Source organism: Astyanax mexicanus, chromosome 22 (assembly GCF_023375975.1).
Source record: "Astyanax mexicanus isolate ESR-SI-001 chromosome 22, AstMex3_surface, whole genome shotgun sequence".
NCBI lineage: Eukaryota > Metazoa > Chordata > Actinopteri > Characiformes > Acestrorhamphidae > Astyanax > Astyanax mexicanus.
In genome coordinates, this window is record NC_064429.1 from 5,409,222 (window position 1) to 5,422,639 (window position 13,418).

Sequence of the window (13,418 nt, forward strand, 5' to 3'; positions counted from 1 at the left end):
GAGGAGGCGTGTGCTAGTCTTCACCCTCCTGGTGTTGGGGCATTACTAGTGATAGGGGGAGTCCCAATGAGTGGGATATGTGAGAGTGAATGTGTGAAACTTCCAAACACTTAAAAGAGATGTCTTTCCCACCAGCTCCTCCTCCCAAGAGGTTGCCAGACTGACAGAAAGGACCTTATCTTACACCCTATGCAAGGTGCGTTGTGATGCTCATTGCTATCCTGCTTACACCCAGCAAAAGTCTATTTCCATTCCCTGCACCTGCATCGTTTAAATAGTAATGTATGGAGTCAAAAAAGGGTCATAAAGATTTTGAGTTTGTAAAACAGAAGTCACAAATGTACTGAAACTTGTAACTGCGTTTAAACAACTGCATGCACAAAAATCCAAATCCACAAATTAACTGGAATGTGCAAACTTGAAACAGAAAATAATATTAATAATAATTCAAATGTACAAATGTGAAAAAAATATTTTAATTACATATAAATATACATTTTTTTATTTGTAAATCCAATCTCTTGAATGTGTGAATCAGTACTGCTCAAATGGCTTAAGCTGGGTCAGACCAAAAATCACATTGAATTTGTGAGGTTGTAAATGTGACAGTGGGTGTTTTTCACTGTGGCGCTAAAAATCCTCTCATTCACCTTCTCTGCTGCGTGTGCGAAGCTCCAGCTGCAGTTGCGAATTTTGACCCTGTTTTGACGCCTGATTGATGGACCAATAGGAAAGCTTTATACGGACCAATCAGATTACGGGGTTTGTTTAACCAATCAGAACAATGGGTGGGTCTCTGCAGGTCGGAGTACTGGGCGTGTCGAAAGGTGTGGGCGTGTCGAAAGTGTGGCCGCCATTTTGGAGTCGGCCACCATGCGCCCCCCAGTGGATCAATTTACACTGAGGAAGGAGTTTAATAAAGCAATAATATTCATAACTCTACCAATTTTTTACCCGATTTACACATTACAAATACGTGCTTTCATGCTGAAATACTTTATATTATGTTCTAATAATATGAATTAATTTTATACTTATGTACATAGATGCACACACTCACACACACACACACACACACACACATATATATATATATATATATATATATATATATATATATATATATATATTAATAAATTAATTAATTTATGTACTAATTAATATGCTATACCATATGTCTGTCTTTGATAAAGAGCATAATGTAAAGTATTTCAGCATGAAAGCACATATTTGTAATGTGTGACAGCGTCCTGTATCATTACTACATCTCTGCTGTTTGTAACAAACCAAACCGTGTGTAAATCGGGTAAAAATTGGTAGAGTTATGAATATCATCGGTTTATGAAACTCCTTCCTCAGTGTAAATTAATCCACTGGGGGGCGCATGGTGGCCGACTCCAAAATGGCGGCCACGCGGAACGTCAGCTCCAATAGACCAATAGAGGACCACCTTTCGACACGCCCAGTACTCTGAGCTGCAGAGACCCACCCATTGTTCCGGATAAAGCTTTCCTATTGGTCCATCAATCAGGCGTCAAAACAGGGTCAAAATTCGCAACTGCAGCTAGAGCTTCGCACACGCAGCAGAGAAGATGAATGAGAGGATTTTTAGCTCCACAGTGAAAAACACCCACTGTCACATTTACAACCTCACAAATTCCATGTGATTTTTGGTCTGACCCAGCTTAAGCCATTTGAGCAGTACTGATTCACACATTCAAGAGATTGGATTTACAAATAAAAAAATATATATTTATATATAATTAAAATATTTTTTCACATTTGTACATTTGAATTATTATTAATATTATTTTCTGTTTCAAGCTTGCACATTCCAGTTAATTTGTGGATTTGGATTTTCGTGCATGCAGTTGTTTAAACGCAGTTACAAGTTTCAGTACATTTGTGACTTCTGTTTTACAAACTCAAAATCTTTATGACCCTTTTTTGACTCCATAGTAATGGTGCAAAAAATGTAAACATCATAGAAAAGTTACTTTATTTTAGTAATTCAGTTCAAATTGTGAAACTCATATACTATATAGATGTATTAAACACAGAGTGATCTATTTTAAGCGTTTATTTCTTTCATTGTTGATGATTATGTCTTACTGCCAATAAAAACCCAAAAATCAGTGTCTCTTTTGGCAGTGTGGGCAGTCCTGCTGGAAAATGAAATCTGCATCTACATAAAAGTTGTCAGCAGTGTTACGTCTCCAGTCTCTCCTTTCACACTCCCGAACTCCATTTCCCATGAACCCACTGGTGATGACGTCACTGTCAGCCGCTCACCTTCACCCAATCGCGTCACGCTCCCTCGTTCAGACTCACCTGTGTTCTAAGTTGTTCCGGTTCATAGTAATTCTATGTTTTGTATATATAGGGTTCTGTTAGCATAGGTTCTGTTAGCATAGGTTCCTTGCAAGGTATTGCCGACTCATGTTGCGTACTGAGCAAGATTTTGTGGGAAAACAAAACTGCACTGACTTTAGACTTGATAATAAAACACAGTGGATCAACACCAGCAGATGACATGTCTCTTTATCCAAATCATCACTGATCATCAGTAAATTTTACATTTCTTTTGTAAATCAAGGGATCAGAGTCTGGAGGAAGAGTGGAGAGACATACAGTCCAAACTGCTCGAGGTCTAGTGTGAAGTTTGGATAAATCAGTGATGGTTTGGATAAAGAGAGACATGTCATCTGCTAGTGTTAGATTTTTACCAATTTAACCATCACATAACTGCTTAAACCATTTAAAAACAGCAGGGAGATACATTATATCAAAATTTATATTACTATCTATTAGCTATCTTGTGTTCTTTTGAGTAATTTGTGTCCAGAGTTGGTAAAAAACATCTACTGTGCATTGTCCCACATTGTGCATTTAGCCTTATTCACCAGCAGGTGGAACCAATACTCCTTCCTCCTGTTTGGTATGATCTTTTATTCCTTTATATCCCTTTATTATTTTTTTTTTCTTTATTTCATGTATCTTTCACACTTTATTTCCCATTCAGTTTGTGCCCTTTTTATTTATTGATGTACTGCAGCTGGTTCAGAGAATGTACTAGGGTAGAAATATATACTGTACATGGGAAAACAGATGAAAGAAGTCAGAACACAGGTGAGACTGATCTGCCAATCTGTTGCTGATTGGCTGGCTGAGACACATGACTGGGAAGTGCATTCTGGGAATTGAAGTTTGGGAAGGTGGAAAGTCTGTAGAGGAGTTGGAAGGTATGACAGTCAATAATATAATGTATTACAAACAATTTCCTTATTCATTAGTCTGACATATTCATTTAGTTTTTATTCGTTCACAAAAAGTGTAATAAATTTCACCATTGAGCTACACTTCCGGCCAGAAATATACACTTATAGTGAAAGAGCTACACTTCCTGACAGAAATATACACTCATGGTAAAAGAGCTACACTTCCGGACAGAAATATACACTTATAGTGAAAGAGCTACACTTCCGGACAGAAATATACACTTATAGTGAAAGAGCTACACTTCCGGCCAGAAATATACTCTTAAAGTGAACGAGCTACACTTCCGGGCAGAAATATACACTTATAGTGAAAGAGCTACACTTCCTGACAGAAATATACACTTATAGTGAAAGAGCTACACTTCCGGACAGAAATATACACTTATAGTGAAAGAGCTACACTTCCTGACAGAAATATACACTTATAGTGAAAGAGCTACACTTCCGGACAGAAATATACACTTATAGTGAAAGAGCTACACTTCCGGACAGAAATATACACTTATAGTGAAAGAGCTACACTTCCTGACAGAAATATACACTTATAGTGAAAGAGCTACACTTCCGGGCAGAAATATACTCTTATAGTGAAAGAGCTACACTTCCGGGCAGAAATATACACTTATGGTGAAAGAGCTACACTTCCGGGCAGAAATATACACTTATAGTGAAAGAGCTACACTTCCGGACAGAAATATACACTTATAGTGAAAGAGCTACACTTCCTGACAGAAATATACACTTATAGTGAAAGAGCTACACTTCCGGACAGAAATATACACTTATAGTGAAAGAGCTACACTTCCGGACAGAAATATACACTTATAGTGAAAGAGCTACACTTCCTGACAGAAATATACACTTATAGTGAAAGAGCTACACTTCCGGGCAGAAATATACTCTTATAGTGAAAGAGCTACACTTCCGGGCAGAAATATACACTTATGGTGAAAGAGCTACACTTCCGGGCAGAAATATACTCTTATAGTGAAAGAGCTACACTTCCGGGCAGAAATACACACTTATAGTGAAAGAGCTACACTTCCGGGCAGAAATACACACTTATAGTGAAAGAGCTACACTTCCGGACACAAATATACACTTATGGTGAAAGAGCTACACTTCCGGACAGAAATATACACTTATAGTGAAAGAGCTACACTTCCGGGCAGAAATATACTCTTATGGTGAAAGAGCTACACTTCCGGCCAGAAATATACTCTTATGGTGAAAGAGCTACACTTCCGGGCAGAAATATACTCTTATGGTGAAAGAGCTACACTTCCGGACAGAAATATACACTTATAGTGAAAGAGCTACACTTCCGGGCAGAAATATACACTTATAGTGAAAGAGCTACACTTCCGGGCAGAAATATACACTTATGGTGAAAGAGCTACACTTCCGGGCAGAAATATACTCTTATGGTGAAAGAGCTACACTTCCGGACAGAAATATACACTTATAGTGAAAGAGCTACACTTCCTGACAGAAATATACACTTATAGTGAAAGAGCTACACTTCCGGACAGAAATATATACACTTATAGTGAAAGAGCTACACTTCCTGACAGAAATATACACTTATAGTGAAAGAGCTACACTTCCGGACACAAATATACACTTATAGTGAAAGAGCTACACTTCCGGGCAGAAATATACACTTATGGTGAAAGAGCTACACTTCCGGGCAGAAATATACACTTATAGTGAAAGAGCTACACTTCCTGACAGAAATATACACTTATAGTGAAAGAGCTACACTTCCTGACAGAAATATACACTTATAGTGAAAGAGCTACACTTCCGGACACAAATATACACTTATAGTGAAAGAGCTACACTTCCGGGCAGAAATATACACTTATGGTGAAAGAGCTACACTTCCGGGCAGAAATATACTCTTATGGTGAAAGAGCTACACTTCCTGACAGAAATATACACTTATAGTGAAAGAGCTACACTTCCGGGCAGAAATATACACTTATAGTGAAAGAGCTACACTTCCGGACAGAAATATATACACTTATAGTGAAAGAGCTACACTTCCTGACAGAAATATACACTTATAGTGAAAGAGCTACACTTCCGGACACAAATATACACTTATAGTGAAAGAGCTACACTTCCTGACAGAAATATACACTTATAGTGAAAGAGCTACACTTCCGGACAGAAATATACACTTATAGTGAAAGAGCTACACTTCCGGACACAAATATACACTTATAGTGAAAGAGCTACACTTCCTGACAGAAATATACACTTATAGTGAAAGAGCTACACTTCCGGACAGAAATATACACTTATAGTGAAAGAGCTACACTTCGTGACAGAAATATACACTTATAGTGAAAGAGCTACACTTCCGGACAGAAATATACACTTATGGTGAAAGAGCTACACTTCCTGACACAACAGATATACTTTCGGTCTTAACAGAGTTGAAATGTAATGAAGCTTCACTTCTGAAGATGAGTCATGGTGACTCATGGTGAGACTCTTGTGTCAGATGCTTGGTTTGTCTGGTAAAGGACTTTGCGGCGACATATTGCAGTATTATGCTGAGGGGTTACCGAAGGACAGATTTCTTCTGCAAATTCTCTTCACCTCAGACTTTATTGACACAAAGCTTTATAAACTTTATCACCTTCAGAAATCCCCACATGGCTCCTCACCAGCCACTGGCATTAGCAGAGGCAGCAGCAGACTGGAGAAGGGGGGTGATGAATGGGAGGCTTCAGGCAGTGGCTGTTCTTTATGGACCGGGTTCTGAACCTGTAGTCAACTTTTGAAGGCCACATGCTGCCCCAGTTAATGTTTAGAGTGTAGTGTTTAATATGACAGTCTGTATTATGTAGCTTATTTAGATTAGGATGCTATATTATTGACCAAATGGCTGTGCATGGGTTTGATAAGCTATGGGGTTGTTAAGTGGGACGCCATGCGTGACATTTTAGCCATTTCCAGGTCCAAATACTGCTTAGTCAACAATAAACAAGCATGGCGGAGCCTGTGAACCTGTTTAAAATAACCTCTTTCTTTAGTGAGGCACCATTGAGGGTTTAAAAAGGTCTAAACTCTTTCAATGCAAATAGAGTACTAAGTGTAGCTGTTCTCTCAGGTGGTGTATTTAGGGGTAGAGTCCAGGCGTCCATGAAAAAGACGATTCACGAGGTTGAGGTGAGTCAGATGTTAAGAGTAAGTTAGCTTAGCTTAGCTAACCTTAATAAACCCGCTCTGTTGCCACTAGCTAAATAGCTAGCTAATATAGAAGTATTGTTAGGCTACTACTATGGTCACAGCACTGGTAAGGTCTTGTAGAAGTGAGGGTTAAATTATATTTTTAATACAGGTGCATGTTGAGGGTCAGTCAGTGAGGGACAACAGCAATTTCACGGAGAATGGGTGTTTGCAAATTTGTAAGACATACACATACTTTCAGTATCTTGTTCATATTTTTCCGGAACTGGGATGGGATGTGTTCCAAAATGCAAAACAGTTTTAGCCTTTGAATAGGCCACTCCACATGTATCCTTGCACTAGAGATAAGTCTGTTATAGTTCACTTCCTCCTGTGTAAACTGGAAATATTGACCAGGAAAGACGGGGTGTTCAGAAAAACTCCCTCTGGCAAAATGTCCTGAATTGTGAAGCCCTTGTCTGCAATAACCATGTCACCTGGTTGTAGATGTTGGAGAAGTCCACTGTGGGCTGTTATCGACTTGTCTGAGGTACTCCCACCGTACAGGTTACTGGCAAAAGTAATCACACCATTGGGAGCCACACCAATTAAAGCCTTCAGCGTTGTCTTTCTGGCAGCGACGTCTGATGCTTGGCTATGGAGGGGATGTTTTCTAGTAGACCGACATACAACATGTCATACAGAGCACAGATGATGGTGGTAAAGATGTTAGTAACTGTTGCTGTGCTTCAATGAAACCTTGTTGCGAGGTCTACGTGGCCACAATTCAATTTAAGCTTCATTAAAGTATCAATAAGTGGCAGAATTTGGACAGTCCAATCAGAACGATGCTGTAGCTCAAATCTAGAAAAAATAAAACGCTTCCAAAAAAGTATTGTGGCTGCATCAGGTAATCCAGTGTAGTATTGGACTTTGTCAGGATGGGAGGAAATCTGACTGAAGGAAAAGGTTTGCTTTTGTTTCTCCATCTGTTAATTTCTTGTTCTCTTCTCTAAGCCTTTCATTCTCAACCTCAAGTTGTAGGGGTCTGTGTGGTTGCAATGTCAGCTGTGTGTACTGTGTCTGTTCCATCCTCACTGGCAGAGACCATTTACTTCTTCAGCATATTGGGTTTGCTGGGGTGATCAGGAAAAATATAATTAATCATTAGTCACAGATTACTTGGGTTCCTCCAATAAAGTGCTAAAGAAATAAATAATAAATAAATAATAAATTATATAATAATGTGATAATAGATTACAGTGCAAAACATATGGTAAGTGTGTCGTAGTAATAAACTAATGTAAACTGGCTAAACAGTAATGTACATGCATAGTGAAAAATGGTAAATACATAGGGTGACCATATTTTCATTTGGGTAAACCATGACACTTTTTTGGGGGGGGGGGGGGCAGGGGTCGCTAAATGACATCAACACCTAATTTGCATAATACATGTTTTTGAAGCTGTAAATGATTAAGGTTGTGGGAGTGAAAACAGTGTGTAAAAAACATCCTAAATATGTTAGAAATGAACAACATCTGTTGCTTTTTAAATAGGTCGTCGCTTTTTTACAGTAACTTCATTTTTACGTGAATTACATAAATGAGTTTTTTCTGCCTTGTTCTTTAATGTTATTATAAGAGCAGCAGTATAGCCAGAAGTGTTAATTTACGTTTTTTTTTTAGGGTTTTTGTTTGTTTTATTTTATTATTTTATTTACGTTTTCTGTATTTTTAAAGCTATCATAGACAAATTGTTCAATGGTTCCATAGATATTTAGCTTTTTACAAAGAGGCAGACACTGTGGAGGAGGTGAGTGACAGGCTGTGTGGTGAATGTGGTGAGAGATTGACTGAGACTGTGTGAGTTAAATTCAATATTTTTTTCGTGTCACACTGAAGACAGTTATATTTACATCCTGATCTGTATATACGGGGCGGGGTCAGTCAGCGGCGGCTGTGAGCGCGGTGTTGGTGGAGCGGTGTGTAAGTGTTGTGGGCGGGGCTCATGGCAGGAGCCGCTGCAGAGTGTTCATCTCAGAGTCGCCAAAAGTCTCCAATAACACCACAAAAACTCGCTAGATTTGTTGCTTTAGGGCCTGAACATTGGCTAAATATAGCGACGAAGTCGCAGCGCTGTGCCCTAGTGCCTGTAAATTTAATGGTCCAATGAAGGTAGTTTAAAAAACAGGACATTTCCTTACCTTTTTGAAAAAAAAACCCGGAACGTGAAATACGGAGACAAAAAAAAAAAAATACAAGAGACATTGTATCAAATCTATAGGTAGCATAAATCAATCATATCGAAAAAGGGACTTTTTTCTCTGGGGTTGCTAGCGTTAGCTATCTTGTTTGTGCCCTCATGATACCAAAGACACACCGACACGCCCTAAATCTAGATTCACAATACACAGTTGACTGGTGCACTATATAGATCACTAAAATAGGGTCCTTGGACTCTCAATGGTTACAATCCTGGATTATTGATTTCATAGTGGTAAGTTTGATACCCAGGTCCAATAAGCCCAGAGAGTCCAAAGTGGATACAGTGGTAGGTTGTACAGTGCCAGGCCAAAAAAGGTCACTACCTGGATTTAACTAAGAAAATATGTAAGAGCCTCCCAGTAAATAATTCCTGCACTGGTGATTATATTTTTTTATCTGATGCTGATGAACCCTAACTGATGCAGGGAGTAGCTTCTTATATGTTAAACAATATTGTGGAAAGACACATTTTGTGGTTGTGTAAAAGATGTTTATCAACCATTAAAAGCAGGTTAAGAATTGTCCAACACATTATTTAAAAAACTGGAAAGACAGTAGGGGAAGGAATGAGGTCAGAAAAATAATCTTAAATGATCGAGATCATCAATCACTTAAACGTTTGGCAAAATAAATATATTATATTATATTCACAGTTCTGTAAACAATTAAGAGACCACTTCAGTTTCTGAATCAGTTTCTCTGATTTTGCTATTTATAGGTTTATGTTTGAGTAAAGTAAACATTGTTGTTTTATTCTATAAACTACAGACACATTTCTACAGTTTCTATAGACTACAAACATTTCTCCCAAATTCCTAATTTAAAGTTTTAAGAGTTCAGAAATCAATATTTGGTGGAATAACCGTGTTTTTTTTTCATGCATCTTGGCATCATGTTCTCCTCCACCAGTCTTACACACTGCTTTTGGGTAACTTTATGCTGCTTTACTCCTGGTGCAAAACTTCAAGCAGTTCAGTTTGGTTTGATGACTTGTGATCATCCATCTTCCTCTTGATTATATTCCAGAGGTTTTCAATTTGATAAAATATAACAAACTCATCATTTTAAGTGAATTCTTATTTTTTTTGTATATACAGTATATACAGTATAGTGAAGTATAAGTGGTGTCTACAATACTGCTGGTGATTTTTAAGAACATCTGTTTAGAATAACTTTAGCACTGTGACCAGACATTCCTCAACAACCAGTTACATTCCACTGACGCCTCTGTCAAGAGCTATGGCTAAGTGTACATTTAGTCCTGGTGAACGTCCACTGTCATCACATGTGCATGTCTTTTCAGAAATCTGTCCAAAACATGGGTTGAATGGAAGCATGCAAATCCTTCAAAACTGTGAATTGGCAAATCCAAAAATACAGATACACTATAAAATAATGATTACTTTGAGCAAAAAAAAAAAAAAAAAAAAAACAGAATCCTCAGGTATTCAGCAGTGCTGTACTTTTACTCTCATTTTAAAATCATTGCATTTTGCATTTTTTGACGATGTTTCTTGCATTATGTTGACTTTCTTCTTTACAAACGTCTAATACTTATAAAAACCTCTGCTATCCTACTAACTATCCATCTCTAACCTCCATTAACCTGCTAGCCTCCGCTTGCCTACTAGCTAACCTCCGCTAGCCTTCATTAACCTCTGCTAGTCTCTTCTATTCTCAACAAGCCTACTATTAATTCGCCATTAGCCTACTAGCTAACCTCTGCTAGCCTCCGCTATCCTCTGCCAGCCTACTAGCTATCCTCCGCTAGCCTCCGTTAACCTCTGCTAGACTCTGTTTACCTCTGGTATCCTTCACTAGCCTACTAGCTAACCTCTGCTAGCCTCTGCTATCCTCTGCTGGCCTATAAGCTAACCTCCACTAGCCTCTGCCATCTTCCACTAGCCCACTATCCTAGCTAGTAAGCTAGTGGAGGAAAGCAGAGGCTAGTGGCGGTTAGCTAGTAGGCTAGTGGAGGATAGCGGAGGACCGTTAACCTCCGCTATCCTTCACTAGCCTACTAGCTAACCCCCACTAGCCTCTGCTATCCTCCACTAGCTTACTAGCTAATCTCCACTAGCCTACTATCTGGCCTCCGGTAGCCTAGTATCAAGCCTCTGCTAGCCTCTGGGTTGACTCCCCTGCCCTATTAGTATTATCACTAGCTAATGCTAGCTTTAGGGCTTATATCTTATTAGCTATAGTTAAGTCATGTATGTAATTAAACTATTTGGCCCTCTGTGTTGTAACGCTTCTGTAATCTTAGTTTTATCATTTGGTCTGTTTAAACAGGCAATAAGCGGCAGTTAGCAGCAGCGCTAGCCAAAGCTATCAGTGCTTAGCGCTAGTAATTGCTGCCCGATAGCGCTACACTGAGGAACCTTGAGTGTTCTGGGAACCCGGGGTGCTATTAGCTATTGGTGCATCTCATGTAGCTTGTTTAAACACTGTAAACATGCAGAATACAGTCCGACATACTTACCTCTGAATGCACAAGAGCTAGCGCTGCGATTACTGGCTAATGCTAGTGGCTTTAGTGGCCTTAATACCTGACTGGTAGAATTCATACATAAAGCGTAACGGATTATATTGCAAAAAAATGTAAACTTTTTAGTCTAAATAAATCAAAATGTACTTAGTAAAAATGTGCAAGTAAAATAAAAACTATATAAAGTAGTGCGCATACCATACCTAGCTTTAGTTTGAGTAAAGCAGGTAGTTTCACACTTTTCTGTGAACATTTTTGAGTCTGATATTTACTGATATTCTTTGGTTTGAAACATCATATAAATATGTTTGAAGCACTAAAGGTAAATAATAAAATAATATTGGTTGGGGAAAGAGATCTTTTTCACTTTTTTAGGTGTTTTTCTCAATGGGTTTCTTGTAGATTTAGCTATACCGCACTGGGATGTCATTGCAAGTTTTAGAAAGAGTAAGCTCCGCCCTTTCTAACCATATATGGATTATGTTTACGTGTGAAGGCATTCCTAAGTAATTAAGCTGAGAACACAAGGTGCGATTTTGGACGGAAAATCCGTCCGTAGGGTTCTAAGGGTTAACTGAAAGAAAGATGTTAAACTAGGTTTAAAAGTGTTAAAACTGTGTTAAACTGTTTGCTGTTGATGGACTGATTTCGCTGAATAACAGTGAACACTGCAGTTGAACTTGAATGGCCTGTTAAATGGCACTGATAGACTGAACATTAACTAAACATTTGACAATAAACATTCTGTGCGGATTTCCTGTGGTAAGATTTCAGCAGTGACTCATTCATAAGTTCACATCTTTCTCTCTGAGCTTCCGGCGAGTGCTGCAATAAATCAGCCTGCAGAGTTACGACTGCATTAACACACCGGTACAGTAGTGCCAGTCATAGCCGGGCCTGAACTGAGATAGGGAGCAGATAAAGCACTCTGATGTTTAAATCTGTTACAGTTCAGCATGAATACAGGCTTTAACATCATACTGCAATAATCAAAACCATTAACATCAACACAGGTCTTAAAACTGCTCAGAATTAATGAATTAAAAGTAGTGCAAAGTGGTGCAAAGTGATTTCCTGTGGTTCTTCTTACGTCAGTCTATGTCATTTTCAGTGCGTGGGCACACATTAACACTTAGTCATACAGTACTTGACAATGTTGCTTGAAAGTGTGTTTTCCCTTTAAGGTTTTCTCTAGAGTATATTTCTTAAATATGATGTTCGATGTTCATAATTTTTTGGATTTAGTGGATTTAGGCCCCTCTCTGGTGGGAATGGGTAATTGCATCAAGCATGCGAAAGAATCATTTTTTTAACTGGACGGGTGTGATGCGGTCTCCTTTCAGAACAGATTAATCCGATTCCAGGTTATGGTCAGTCAAAGAGAAAGAGAGCGCGCTCAGTCAGAAATTTCACGTCAACTACACACTTTGGTTTTACTATGGGTGAATGAGCCCTTCTGAAGTCTCCATTGCTCTACCAGCCAAGAAAACAGGCCAAAGAGATGATAAGCGGCGAGAGTGTAAAGTTGTAGCGCAGAAAACGAGCCAAAGAGTTGATAAGCGGCGAGTGTGTAAAGTTGTAGCGCAGAAAACGAGCCAAAGAGTTGATAAGCGGCGAGAGTGTACAGTTGTAGCGCAGAAAATGAGCCAAATAGTCGATAAGTGGTAAAAGTGTATAGTTGTAGTGCAGAAAACGAGCCAAACAGTTAATAAGCGGCGAGAGTGTACAGTTGTAGCGCAGAAAATGTACCAAACAGTTAATAAGCGGTGAGAGTGTGCACTTGTATTGCAAAATACGGACCAAAGAGTTGATAAGCTGTGAGAGTGTACAGTTGTAGCGCAGAAAACAAGCCAAAGAGTTGATGAGTGGCGAGTGTGTACAGTTGTAGTGCAAAAAACAAGCCAAAGAGTTGATAAGTTGCCAGAGTGTGCAGTTGTATTGCAGAAAACGAACCAAAGACATGCTCAGATGCAGCAAAACAGGTCTAAACCATGAAACTACAATTTACATTTATGACATTTAGCTGAAGCTCTTATCCAGAGAGATTTATAAGGTTATTTTTATTACAGAAATAGGCCAATGCAGTGTTGGGAGTCTTGCCCAAGGACTCTTATTGGTGTATCGCAGTATTCTGTAGTCACCCAGACCGGTAATTGAACCCCAGTCTCACACATGATGTTTTTGCTCACTGGTAGGTAGTGG